At 48.2% G+C, this 13,501-nt stretch overlaps 2 pseudogenes; one reads left to right on the top strand and one right to left on the bottom strand.

Annotated features, from left to right (window-relative positions):
• Nucleotides 1–2,694: 2,694 nt before the first annotated feature.
• LOC124019404 lies at nt 2,695–8,062 on the top strand (annotated as a pseudogene).
• Nucleotides 8,063–8,455: 393 nt separating this feature from the next.
• On the bottom strand, nt 8,456–9,366 carry LOC124019403 (annotated as a pseudogene).
• Between the last annotated feature and the right edge of the window lie 4,135 nt (nt 9,367–13,501).

The raw sequence follows: 13,501 nt of genomic DNA, 5'->3' as shown, positions 1-13,501 counted from the left end.
CAAAAACAGTCCTATCTGGTGCAAACACAGAGACAGGAACAATCACCCACAAAACCCAACACAAAACAGGCTACCTAACCATGGTTCCCAATCAGAGACAATGACTAACACCTGCCTCTGATTGAGGAACCATATCAGGCCAAACATAGAAATAGACAAACCAGACACACAACATAGAATGCCCACCCAGCTCAAGTCCTGACCAACACTAAAACAAGGAAAACACATACGAACGATGGACAGAACTTGATAGAACCACCCCCAAGGTGCGGACTCCGAGCCACAGCCTAAACCTATAGGGGGAGGTCTGGGTGGGCATCTGTCTGCGGTGGCGGCTCTGGCGCTGGACGTGGACCCCACTCCATAATTGTCTTAGTCCACCTCCTTACTGTCCCTTGAGTGGCGACCCTCGCCGCTAACCTTGGCCTAGGAAACCTAACAATGGGCCGATCTAACTGATCCTGGCTATTCTGACAGATCCTGGCCGACTGGCGGATCCTGGCAGACTGGCGGATCCTGGCCGACGGCGGATCTGGCGACTGGCAGATCCTGGCCGACTGGCAGATCCTGGCCGACTGGCAGATCCTGGCCGACTGGCAGATCCTGGCGACTGGTAGTTCTGGCAGATCCTGGCAGACTGGTGGATCCTGGCAGACTGGCGGATCCCTGGCAGACTGGTGGATCCTGGCAGACTGGCGGCACTGGCGGCGCTGGGCAGGAACTAGGCGGCACTGGCGGCGCTGGGCAGATGGTATCTCCAGGCCGCGCTGGGCAGACGGGTAGCCCAGACGGCGCTGGGCAGACTGGCGGCACTGGCGGCGCTGGGCAGATGGGTAGCTCAGACGGCGCTGGGCAGACTGGCGGCACTGGCGGCGCTGGGCAGACTGGCAGCACTGGCGGCGCTGGGCAGACTGGTAGCTCAGACGGCGCTGGGCAGACTGGCGGCACTGGCGGCGCTGGACAGACTGGCGGCACTTGCGGCGCTGGACAGACTGGCAGCTCAGGCTGGCGCAGGGCAGATGGTAGCTCAGACGGTGCTGGGCAGACTGGCGGCACTGGCGGCGCTGGGAAGACTGCGCGGCACTGCGGCGCTGGGCAGAAGGGTAGCTCCAGATGGCGCTGGGCAGAGCGGGTAGCTCAGACGGCGCTGGACAGACTGGCGGCACTGGCGGCACTGGGCAGACTGGAGAAAAGGCTCTGGCAGCGCTGGACTGAGGAGCACTGGTGCCTCTGGAATGAGGGCTCTGGCGCCTCTGGCATGAGGGCGGTAGCTCTGACAGTGCCGGACAGGCGGGAGACTCTGGCTGCGCTGGACAGGCGGGACGCACTGTAGGCCTGATGCGTGGTGCTGGCAGTGTTATGCCGTGCATACTATGCCAAACCAACAGCTTTCTTTCTCACTCTGTCCAATACATCCTCCACACTCTCAGACTCAGCACTCTGCTTCGCCAACAACTCAATTCCATCCATGGCTCCTTACGGTAAACAGGGAGTTGGCTCAGGTCCTGACACCTGACTCTGCCACACTCTCCCTGTGCCCCCCAATACATTTTTGGGGGTGCCTCTCGGGCTTCCAGCCGCTCTGCCGTGCTAGCTCCTCATAATGCACCGCCTCTCTGCTTTCGCTGCCTCCAGCTCGGCTTTGGGCGGCAATATTCCCCTGGCTCTACCCAGGGTCCGTTTCCGTCAAGGATCTCCTCCCATGTCCATTTATCCAAATAGAGCAGCCTCTCCCACTGCTGCTGCTACCTCTGTTGCTTCTCCTGCTGCTGCTGTAGCTCCTGCTGCACCTGTCACTTCTCCTGCTGCTGGTGTTGCTGCTGCCTCTGTTTACCACTCCGCTTGGTCCTTGGTTGGTGGGTGATTCTGTAAGGGTTTCCTGTGGGAGGTAGAGGCGGACCAAAATGCAGCGTGGTGGTTATTCATGTTCTTTAATGAAGTAACTATACATGAAATAACTAACAAAACAATAAATGTGCGAAAACATATTTAGGTAGCCTGTTTTGTGTTGGGTTTTGTGGGTGATTGTTCCTCTCTCTGTGTTCGCACCAGATAGGACTGTTTAGGTTTTCACTTTTCTTGTTTTATAGAGTCTGTTCATGTATAGTCGTCTTTATTAAAAACATGAATAACCACCACGCTGCATTTTGGTCCGCCTCTCTTTCACCAGAAGAAAACCCTTACTCTACCTTTTACCTTAATCCAGGTATCCCAAAAGTTAAAGAAACCAATTTTTGAATATTTTCTTACATATACCCTGTTAATGATTTCTTGCACAAAATATTCCATTTTGACAAAATGCCTTGTGTCCTTTTGTTCCTCTGATTCAGAATCTATTGAGCATTTATTTTGTTCATGCCGCCATTCTAGTAAACTACAGATTGAAATTCATTAATGGTTGTGTATATAGTCTCCAGAATTCCCTAAGTTTACTTTCGATATGTTAAATGGCATTATGCTTATTCTTGTTATTCCGATCATAACTGTTTTATTAACGTTATGGTTGTTATTCTTGCAATAAATAAAACAAATAAAAAAGAAATATTAGGCAACCCTTCTGGTATCTGACGGACTCCACCCAGGTGAGTAGACTGTAAGCTATTCATACAGACTCACTGTTGACAGACGCCTCCCTTTCCCCTGCCCCACCCTGTCTGCTCAGGTCACAGTTGCCAGTCATTGGCCACATACACACACACACCCCTCCCTTTCCTTTCACTTGGTTTGCTGATATGAGGATCTCTTTCTTCCCTTCATTCAGACTGTTCCAAGTATGCTAAGTGGAATGTAACACAGCTTGCTGCTCTGCTTGCTCTGAGCTCCATTTTCCTCTTGATTCTGATCTTCAGCGGTTGGTTTTCCTTTGTATCTAGGTAGGTTTTTACAGATCCTTTCGTTTGTTCTGAATTATGTATGATACTTTTGTTGTAGAGATTACCGCAACGTAACGTTCAGAAACTAGGTTTTGTCATAGCAACAGTTTAAAGAGTTAAATGCATTTACATGGACTGTCAGCCTCCAGTACTTATACTGTTTAATACATATCTGTCTTTTAAAATACTTTTTTTTCTCCTCCACCACCTACAGGATCGTCAGCCTACTGACTAAGCCATGACCCAAACCAGCATGTCCCGTGAGGAGGCCTACTCTGCCCTGATGAGGGGGGTAAAGGAGCTGGACCTCAACGGGCCAAACATACCCAGCAACTTAGTACTGATTGGCGACCAAGCCTTCCCACTGGCCATGAACGCTTGTGGCCAGGTCCTAATGGCTGCCTCATTCTACGGCCGAGGCCGGGTGGTGGTGCTGGGCCACGAGGGCTACCTCACCGCCTTTCCTACCCTAGTGGAGAATGTCCTAACCTGGCTGACAGGCTCCTCCTGTGACAGCACTACCGTCGGCGTCCACCAGAGCTGTAAGGCCGTAGCCGACAACCTCAGCCACTCCAGCCTCCAACCCAAGGTGGGGGGCTTCTGCGAGGGTCTAGGAGTGTATGTGACAGATGCGTACTGCGTGGGCCCAGAGGTGAAGGAGCTGGTGGGGTTCCTGAAGGTGGGGGGCGGGCTGCTGATTGCTGGTCAGGCGTGTAGCTGGGCGGAGGAACACCCCAAACAGAACACCCTGCTGGGTTTCCCTGGGAACAAGGTGTCCAGCGTGGCTGGCATCTACTTCTCGGAGCACCTTGGGGAGCTGGGTACTCTCCCTGTGCCTCCACAGATCCCTTCCAACTGGCTGTCTGTGGTGTAAGTATTGGGCACTTCATAGAGAAAGAGAAGGTAGCATATTAATATAGAGATACTGTAGTAAACCGAAAATGTGTACATGATGGTATTTTGTGCCTCATCCTCCTAGAACCAGGTGTAGAAAACAAAGAAGGGTTTTATTTAACTCCAGAAATCACCTTGTTAAATAAATGTTTTTAAAAATGGTTTATTTGACTATTTTTATGTGTCTTAAGTTCTCTTGTCAAATCATACCTACCCTTTCACTCTCTTCTTTCCTAGGATAGGCAAGGACTTCAAGGATGACCTGGAGTTCCTGCTGGAGGGGCGTGACTGAGTTTGATATCCAGGGCGAGTCTATTTTCTCAGAGGTGCTGGTACACGGCCCTCTCGCATTCCCATCGGCACCACAAAGGACGGCAGGGCCTTTCTGGCTGGGGCATACGGCCAGGGCCGAGTCATCGTGATCACCCACGAGGGATACTTGGGCCGAGAGCAGATGTACCCCTTCATGCTCAATGCCGTGCGCTGGTTAGACGAGGGTCAGAATGGCTTGGTAGGTGTCCTGCCCCAGCTCAACTCCGCCCACACCCTGCTGAGCAAGTCAGGCCTGCCCTGTAAGAGGAGCGGCTTCAGGAAGGAGCTTGGCGTCTACGTCTGCACCTCCTACCAGCGACGCCCAGGCCGATGAAATCCAAGACTTGTAGCCGAGGGTGGGGTCTGCTGATCGGGGGCCATGCATGGTACTGGGCCCAGTCAAATCCGGACCACAACACCATGACAGAGTACGCAGGCAACCAAGACCTCAACAAGATGGGCCTCAGCCTGTTGGGGAACACTCTGGATGCAGGCTGCTACAAGGCTGAGTCCCGGGTCAGACCTGCTCCGAGGGCTTCCACTTCCGCCACCTGCTGCGCCGCTTTGCGGACACGTGATCCAGGGCGAGACACTGACAGAGCATGAGGAGGCGGGTTTGAAGAAGCTTGGCAGCGACTGCACCAATTACCTGCACATGCGGGCGCACGACTGTGCCTCGTACACCGGTGCTGGCCATGCTCACCGATGTGCTGAAGGAGACAGGCATCCCCCCAGGTGTGCCCCAGCTGCCCGGTGATAAGCGCCAGGACCACCTGCTGCTCAGTGTAGGCACGCAGGTGTACAAGGTGTGCCAGACCCAGACGCCTCTACTGCCTTACCTGATCAAGGACCAGCCCATGATGCCCGCCTTGTCCAATTCCAGGGTTAGGATCAACTGTAATACAGCAGGTCAGTTAGCTCTCATTTGCACTCTAAAAATGGAGGATCATGGGTCTAATGGAGATGGTTTAGTCTTGGGAAGCAATATGAAACACCAGGAGTAATGGCTTAGATAAAATGGGCGCAAGAAAATATCTTTTCGCCATAGCTACTCTGCAAGCTCATTGGTTAGTGTGGGAATACATGTTTCTAGCCACATACACTCACTATTATTCTACAGGTGTGCTTGAGTATAACCACTGCTGAACATTGTCTTAGGAGGAGAGGAGTGGCTCAGCACTGGTCTGTTCCTTTCCCCTGGGATGAGGACGTACATGGCCATGCCACCACAACTCGTCAACCAGGGCTGGAAGGTATCCAATACTGCTTTTTGTTTCGTCTTATCACTCTAAAGTCTATTGAATCAAATCATGTTTTATTTGTTTTGAGATCAAGCCCTTTACATGTTGATGCAAGAGCACTTGTGGATTGATTGACTGATGCCCCTGTTACCATCAGGTCCAGATAGGCTGTCAGACTGACAACATTGGGAATTCGAGCAGTGAGGCGAGCGCCAGTGGTTCATGAACGCTTCCCCATAGACTCAGAGATGATGCAGGGAACCTGTGGGACGGCCTCCTCTATCTCATCGCCTCCTAAGACCCAGGTGGAGAGGGGTGGAGGTCATCATTCAGGGCTGTGCCGAGCCCCCTATTACAAGACTGGTAAGTGGGTGGGGTGGGAGGGGAGGTGGGGCTCGATGATGTATTATACACTTTGGTCTTATAATGCATCCAAGTGATGTATTACAAGGGTGTTACAGCTATGAGTTGTTATAACTCATGATGGCTTATAGCAAGTGTTATAATGCGCCAAGTGTGCCATTATTATATTGCTGCCTCATAGAAAGTGTTACAGAAAGGGTATTTCAATGAGATTAACCTGGATAAATACCAGGTGAATAAAAGATAACACAAAGTCCATTACTCCATCCAGCCCCCTCATGTACTCATCTACAATGTCTGTCTGGGCCCCCTTTGACTTCATCCAGGCAAAATATATATTTTCACCTCTTTAAAAAAAAAACAATCCCAGAGTTGTATTCATGTATTCTGATCTGCTATTCATGTATTCCTAATTCATAATTGAGTTGCTTCCTGCTCTCTGTTGCCATTTTGAATGTACGTTGATGACGGCTGCCACAGATTAAAGAGGAAATGACAGAGCCGTTGTTCTGCGTGAAACATCTGTAGAATACAGAGATACACTATGCTTAGAACAGCGATGCTCTCACATACTGTAATTGCAGCTGTGTTACTAAAACTGAACTCCCCGCTGGAGAGAATTGATTTTCAATGTGCTACTCATCATTGTGGTAGGAAATCACACTGTACCAAATGTTTGTCTGGTAATAATAGTCATCTTGAAGGCCATTTAATGTATGTTGCTCCCTATGCTAGTGTAACAGTATAATTTTAAACCAATGAATTTCATGATTGATTATAAAGAGTAGTACACAGCCTAACTAAGCTAGTTTCACATCCGTTACACTAGGCCGATGGATTTCACGATTGATTATGAAAGTCAGCCCAGTCACACGCCTAAAGTAATAAATTCAGTGAAATGATCCAGGATTTTCCTCCAACCCTTGCCTCTCTCCTGTCTCTAGGGGTGACCACGCCTGCAGACTGGGCAGTTCTGCGGACCGCCCCTTCCCCCTGGGCAGAGATGGAGTTTGAGAACATCATCCTGACCGTCCACTCTGACGTGGTCCGAGGTCTGGATCGGCCTGACCTGGTGGCAGCTCTCTGGGATGACATCATGAGGGGGTAGCTGACCTGGCCTCCGTCCCCGCCAAGTTCCCCCGCAAGAGCGCTTCGTGGCCGACGTCCAGATCTCCTATGGTCAGCGTCTGTCCCTTTTATTTCTTAGCGTGGACAAAACTGTCTTGACTGGAATTGACTATGCTAGGGGACCAGGGATTGTGTAATTGCTGGATATGAACAGGAAAAAGAGATTATCTGAAAGACATTGACCCAAATATTAAAAAATGTATTATGAGTCAGATAGGACAGTCCCTTTACCGTTTCTAGGGGAGCAAGAGTGACCTACACTCTTAGAAAAGAGTTCTATCTAGAACCAAAAGGGTTCTTCGGCTGTCTTCATAGGAGAACCCTTTTGGTTCCAGGCAGAACCATTTTTGCTTCAATATAGAACCCTAAGGGTTCTTCCTATTGACACAGCCTTAGAACCCCTTTTGGAACCATTTTTTAAAGAGTGTATTGGAGTGGACTGCACAACCTCTGCCCTGAAAGTATCCAGACATTGAGCTGACCCCCCCCCCTCACCCCAGGCTTCATGCATGCAGGCTACCCTATCATGATACATTCCTGCTCCGCCCAGACCTGATGAACCCTGTGGCAGCCCGCAGCTCGGGCCTGTGGGGGCAATCCACGAGCTGGGACACAACCAGCAGAGAGGAGTCTGGGTTCCCCACACACCACTGAGTGCACGTGTAACCTGTGGTCCGTGTACGTGCACGAGGAGGTGTTGGGGGTGAAACGGGATCAGCCCACCCCAACATGGCGCTGGCCAACCGACAGTTCGTGTGCCAGGGGTACGCTAAAGGGGGCAGGAATCTGGCCAGCTGGGACATGTGGGTGGCACTGGAGACCTACATGCAGGTGACAGGAGATTCTAGTGATGTGTACTGTGTAGTACCCCATGTTGCAGAGTATGTTGTGTACAAATCCTACAGTTAGTGCTTAGAACGACCGATAGGAAAATATAGATGCTTAAAGTTACTTTATCTCGGGTTGAGTTTGTGGCAAACAGTTTCTCTTTGTCGTCCTCCTTCCCACCAGCTCCAGGACCAGTTTGGCTGGGACGCTTCAAGAAGGTGTTTGCCGCCTACCACACCATGCAGAACGCCCAATGACAACCAGGGAAAGATGAACCTGTATGCTGAGACCTTCTCCCTGGCGGTCAATAGGAACCTGGCTCCCTTCTTCAAGGCCTGGGGCTGGCCCATTGAGCCCGTTACAGAGGAAAAGCTCTCTAACATGCCAGTGTGGGAGCGACCCCCTATGGCCCAGTATGACTGAACAATAGAGGTCACCCCTTATATTGGGGGTCACAGGTCAGGGATTGCTGGTGAAGGGTAGGTACCGTTTGGTGATGGGTTAAGGTAAAGGAGTGGTGACTACAGTTTGCTGGCCTGGTGTAGAAATGCTACTGTAAGATGCTTCTGAAGTCTCATGTGTTTTTGATACTGTATACAAAGCTAAAGAAATCTACCTCTTGTTATATACATTATATTATTCTTGCTTATTCCAAGAAAGCACAGATAAAGAATAATAAAAGATGTATCTCTCCAAACATAGTTCTTTATTTATCCACTGTAGTTCATGATGTCATTTTCACAGTAGGAAGCACTTGACTTGGCTGAAAGACTGAAACTTATGTGTGAACTGAAGTTTTAGCTCACATTGCCACTGTCAAATAAGGATTAGAAACCCATGAGTGGGAGAAACTGCTATAGGCACTGCCTGGCAGTTGTTGTGAAACAACTCCCCTACTGGCGCGTTGGAGTACTGCTGCAGGAAACCGTTCAGCTCCAGCAGCGAGCGCTGGTCCTCGGTTCTGCTCGGTGTTGAGGGCGGTGGCGCCACCCGCTACGGACAGGCTCACCGTTGTTGTCCACACAGCAGTAGAGCGTTCCAGATGTACTCGGGGATGTTGACGCGTCGGACGTTGTCCTTGACAATCCAGTTGTCTGTGGAGGGGATGGCGCCCACCAGCACGTAGGCCTGGGCGCACTGGGCCTTGAACAGGTCGGTGAGCTGGGACTCAAATGGCGGACCCAGGCGTTCTGGTTGAAGCTTGGGTTCTGGGGCACCACGTTGGTCAGGTGAAGGTGGCGTTACGACTGGGGACTTGGGGAGGAAAGGAAGGGGTGACGTGTGAGATTAAGAAGGAGGCGAAAGGAGGGAAATACTGTCGGTTTAATCATTTGTCATGAGATTAATTCGTGTTACAGATTAGCAATGGCATGTTGAGGCCCACTTGGAGTCAACTTTGAGGCAACGTTGTGTGTTTGCTGGGTTGTGTATAAAACTTGGGTTTACCTTGTACTTAACTTTTCAGCTCAATAGTCGACCATCACAGTAGTCCACACTGAACTAAGAAACAATTCTAAAGAAACCTAACAACATTGGTATTGAAATGTTGTTGCATGAAATCTATTCAAAGCAGAGCCGGTATTGTGGAGGAGACTACCTGCATGGTGTCCATTGGGGTTGAGATGGCCGCGGTGAAGCCAGAGTGGGTGTAGTCCCTCATTGAGTGCCTGTCTCTCGCCCAGGTAAACCCCAGGGTGATCTTTCCCCAGCCAGTACCCATCCTTCATCTCTGCCCCCACGTAAGGTTCACGAGCTGGGAGGGAAAGTAAACTGCTGTTACAACCCCAAGCTTCAGATCAATTCAAAACCTAAAATATCATTGATCTTTCTCAACTTTTTAGGCACATCTAATAAAAGAATTAAATTGCCGACTTTTCATTTATATTAAATTGCCGACTTCATTTATAGTAAATTGCAACCCACTTCACTTACAAGGAAACGTGCTTCGGTCGACGACAATGTTCGTTTACATTCGGCTATTGTTTACATAATGTGCAATGCGTCAGAAGACTGAAAATACATACCGGAAATACGAAACAGACAGCCAGACCAGTGCCCCAAAAAGTCTGGTTAATAATTATTTCCTGCGGACATTTTATCTCCACTCCCTTTCGTCAAAAGGACATACACGAACAACTGGTAAGCTAAGTATAAATATAATTGTATTCAACATTCTCGCTTGTAGGGCGACTTTTTTTAGCAACCTTCTGGGGTGGGACAGAATGGTGGAGTGAGTGGTGCCATTAAAATCAAATAAAATGTTATTTGTTACATGCACCGAATACAACAGATGAAAGGCATACTTACAAGCCCTTTACCAACAATGTAGTTTAAAAGAAAAATACACAAATATTTTTTTACAAATAATTACAGAGCAGCAGTAAAATAACAATAGCGAGGCTATATACAGGGGGTACCGGTACAGAGTCAATGTGGCGGCACCAGTTAGTCAAGGTAATTGAGGTAATATATACATGTAGGTAAAGGTTATTAAAGTAATTATGCATAGATAATAGAGTAGCAGCAGTGTAAAAGGGGGGGCAATGCAAATAGTCTGGGTAGCCATTTGATTAGATGTTCAGTCGTCTTATAGCTTGGGGTTAGAAGCTGTTTAGAAGCCTCTTGGACCTAGACTTGGTGCTCCGGTACCGCTTGCCGTGCGGTAGCAGAGAGAACAGTCTATGACTAAGGTGGCTGGAATCTTTGACAATTTTGTGGTCCTTCCTCTGTTACCGCCTGGTATAGAGGTCCTGGATGGCAGGAAGCTTGGCCTCGAGGAGGAGGATGATGTACTGGGCTGTACCCTCTGTTCCCTCTGTAGCGCCTTGCGGTCAGAGGCTGAGCAGTTGCCATACCAGACAGTAATGCAGCCAGTCAGGATGCTCTCGATGGTGCAGCTGTAGAACCTTTTGAGGATCTGAGGACCCATGCCAAATCTTTTCAGTCTCCTGAGGGGGAATAGGTTTTGTTGTGCCCTTTTCACGACTGTCTTGCTGTGCTTGGACCATGTTAGTTTTTTGGTGATGTGGACACCAAAGAACTTGGAAGCTCTCAACCTGCACCACTACAGCCCCGATGAGAATGGGGGCGTGCTCAGTCCTTCTTTTCCCGTAGTCCACCTTACCACCTGGGGTGGCACAGGATCCAGTTGCAGAGGGAGTGTTTAGTCCCAGGGTTCTTAGCTTGGTTATGAGCTTTGAGGGCTATGGTGTTGAACGTTGAGCTGTAGTCAATGAATAGCATTCTCACATACAGTAGGTGTTCCTTTTGTCCAGGTGGGAAAGGGCAGTGTGAGTGCAATAGAGACTGCGTCATCTGTGGATCTGTTGGGCAGGTATGCAAATTGGAGTGGGTCTAGGTTTTCTGGGATAATGGTGTTGATGTGAGCCATATACTGAACTCTTGAACTTTTAAATTGAATTCAAGCCCTAATTTGGGTTTGACGACCATCACAGTTAAAGTTACGTTTCTTACTGTATATTCCCCCCCCCTCCTATTTCAATTAGTTTGGTGTTTACGAACATCAAGAAATCAGTGTTAGCTAGCTAAGTAACATTATCTGGAAGCTAGCAAAATGTGGAGGAGCTGTCGTAACCCAGGTGGATACTGTCAACTATATGAACGATTTTGACACTCCCCAGAAGTAACGGTACCGACGTCGGAGTAAATTCGTTTTCGATACAGTGGTGTCCAATAACCCCTTCGAAACCCCCCAACCTGAAGAGATTACGAGAAAGTGACGCCGGGCAGACTAAACCACCCCAGCCTATCACCAATGCAGGCAATCCAGGGTTTAATTAAACAAATTTGACGAACAAGCTATTCGGTTTGAATGGCTTTAATGAGATGATTCATAAAAATACCCTCAGATTGCAGACGTTTCCAAAAACGACAGTTTTGAATGTAGCAGGCATTAAGGGTATCACCACTGTTGAAAAATTACATTTATGCCTTGACCAAAGAAAACGAGGTGCTGCGCACAAGCCAGTGCTGAACAGGACCGATACAAGCGCCGATGGGGGCTGCGACCGAACAGGTTACCTGAAAACTGATGGTATGAGGTTTCTGTGTTATGCACTATAGCCCATTACCATATATATGATTGAATATTATCTGCTGTTGGCTTGTGTGGATGTATGTATGTGTTATGCAACATAGCTGACTTGAAACATTGTTTCAAGGCCATGGGACTTTTCTCATGATGGAAAAATACAGAGAAGCATGAAGACAGGAACTGTTCAATGAGTTGGGAGGAGGGCACATTCAGAGTGGGGTGTCGCGAGAACAAACGGTCTTTTGTTAGATAACTGGAGCCATGTGCGGGATAACGGTATGAGCGCATGGATGTTCTTTGCAGCAACAGTTACATCTATCAACAGAAGCGCAAAGAGGCGGGGACCCGCCTGAGCGCCTGCAATAGGCTGAGCAAGTTTAAACCACGCTCCAGTTTCTACTGTGATAGGCCAACAGATGGGTTGGAACTGTCTATCACAGTATAAAGAATAATGTTTGCCACATCTTGTCAGTTCTCTGATCTGTCCCACCTGCAGGGGAGGTGGGACAGAGAGCCCGTATATACGAAAATTGCATTTACCACTTATTGTTAGCTAATAAAAAATAGATAGTATACAATCGGTGACTCATTGTCATATTTATCCTGATACCAGATTCGAATTGACGCAACTCTAACAATTTGGTGACCACCGACGCGATCTGGTAGAAGGACGACGCTGGAAATTGTCCTGCCGATTGGACGCAAAGTTGTCTCACAAATCCTGACCGGTCAACTAAAAGAGGTAAAGCAGACACCTGTTGTGAAAAACTAAAAAGTTCTGCACATTGGACTTATCCAAATTTAGTTTTGTGAGACACCTGTTTGATGTAAGTTACTAATTTTAAACTATTGTGACATGTGCTAATAAAAAAATACATAGTATAAAATCGGTGACTCATTGTTATATTTATCCTGATACCAGATTCAAATTGACTTAAACTCTAACAATTGTGAGAATATCAGAGGGATTGTGCTTGTCATTATTGGGAAGTTTGTTCCATATCACTCTGCATACCCTGAACATCGCGGTAAGATGTTGTTTTGATCTCGGAGACAAGAGAAAGGAAGAACAGACAGACAGGTCATCATTATGTTTGCGTTGAGCGGTTGAGGAACGTGAGAGACGAGGTTTGGAGAGCTGCGGCTGGCGCCGATCTGCAGAGGGGAAAGTCATTCGCTTTTTGCAGTAGAATTGAGCAAGCGCGACAGGGATGCCGGTGCGGGTTGTGGCCACAAGTCGACGAGGCAAGACGCAGGTGGTAAAAGCATTCTTTCGCTTTCAGGGGTTTGCTGTCATTGACCGCCAGCAGGGTGGAGGAACGTGACTGACTGATTCACGCTTTACGAGTTAAAGCCATATACTTTTTCAACTGGTGAGTTTATTCATGCAGTCGTTTATCTGAAAACGGCATATAGGTGATATTGCAGAGGGCGGTAATGTTTGTAGTGGCGAGTTTTGCATGTGAGCATTAACCATGTAAGCATATTAAATGTGTGTTTTGTTTCAAGATTGGTATTATGTAAGTACATCTCCATTTATTGTAATATGACTTGATTATCCTTCAGGGATGTATTTATCTTAAGTTTGAGAGTTCAATTGAAGATGTAAACTATTAATATAAGATGTGTTATTACACGATCTATCCATTTATTTTCCTTTGTATGGTCGTTACTGTTCGTCAAGTTAATTCTGATGGGGCGTATGCTACTTTTATATTATTCAGGGTCCCTGTTTAGTTTTAGACAACTCTTTTTCTAGGATACTCTTCAATATTTATCTTTCCTTTTTATCCATAAACACCAAAAAC

The sequence above is a fragment of the Oncorhynchus gorbuscha genome, unplaced genomic scaffold (assembly GCF_021184085.1).
Source record: "Oncorhynchus gorbuscha isolate QuinsamMale2020 ecotype Even-year unplaced genomic scaffold, OgorEven_v1.0 Un_scaffold_9030, whole genome shotgun sequence".
NCBI lineage: Eukaryota > Metazoa > Chordata > Actinopteri > Salmoniformes > Salmonidae > Oncorhynchus > Oncorhynchus gorbuscha.
The sequence above is the reverse complement of the archived record's forward strand: the minus strand, read 5'-3'. Positions and strand labels throughout refer to the sequence as shown.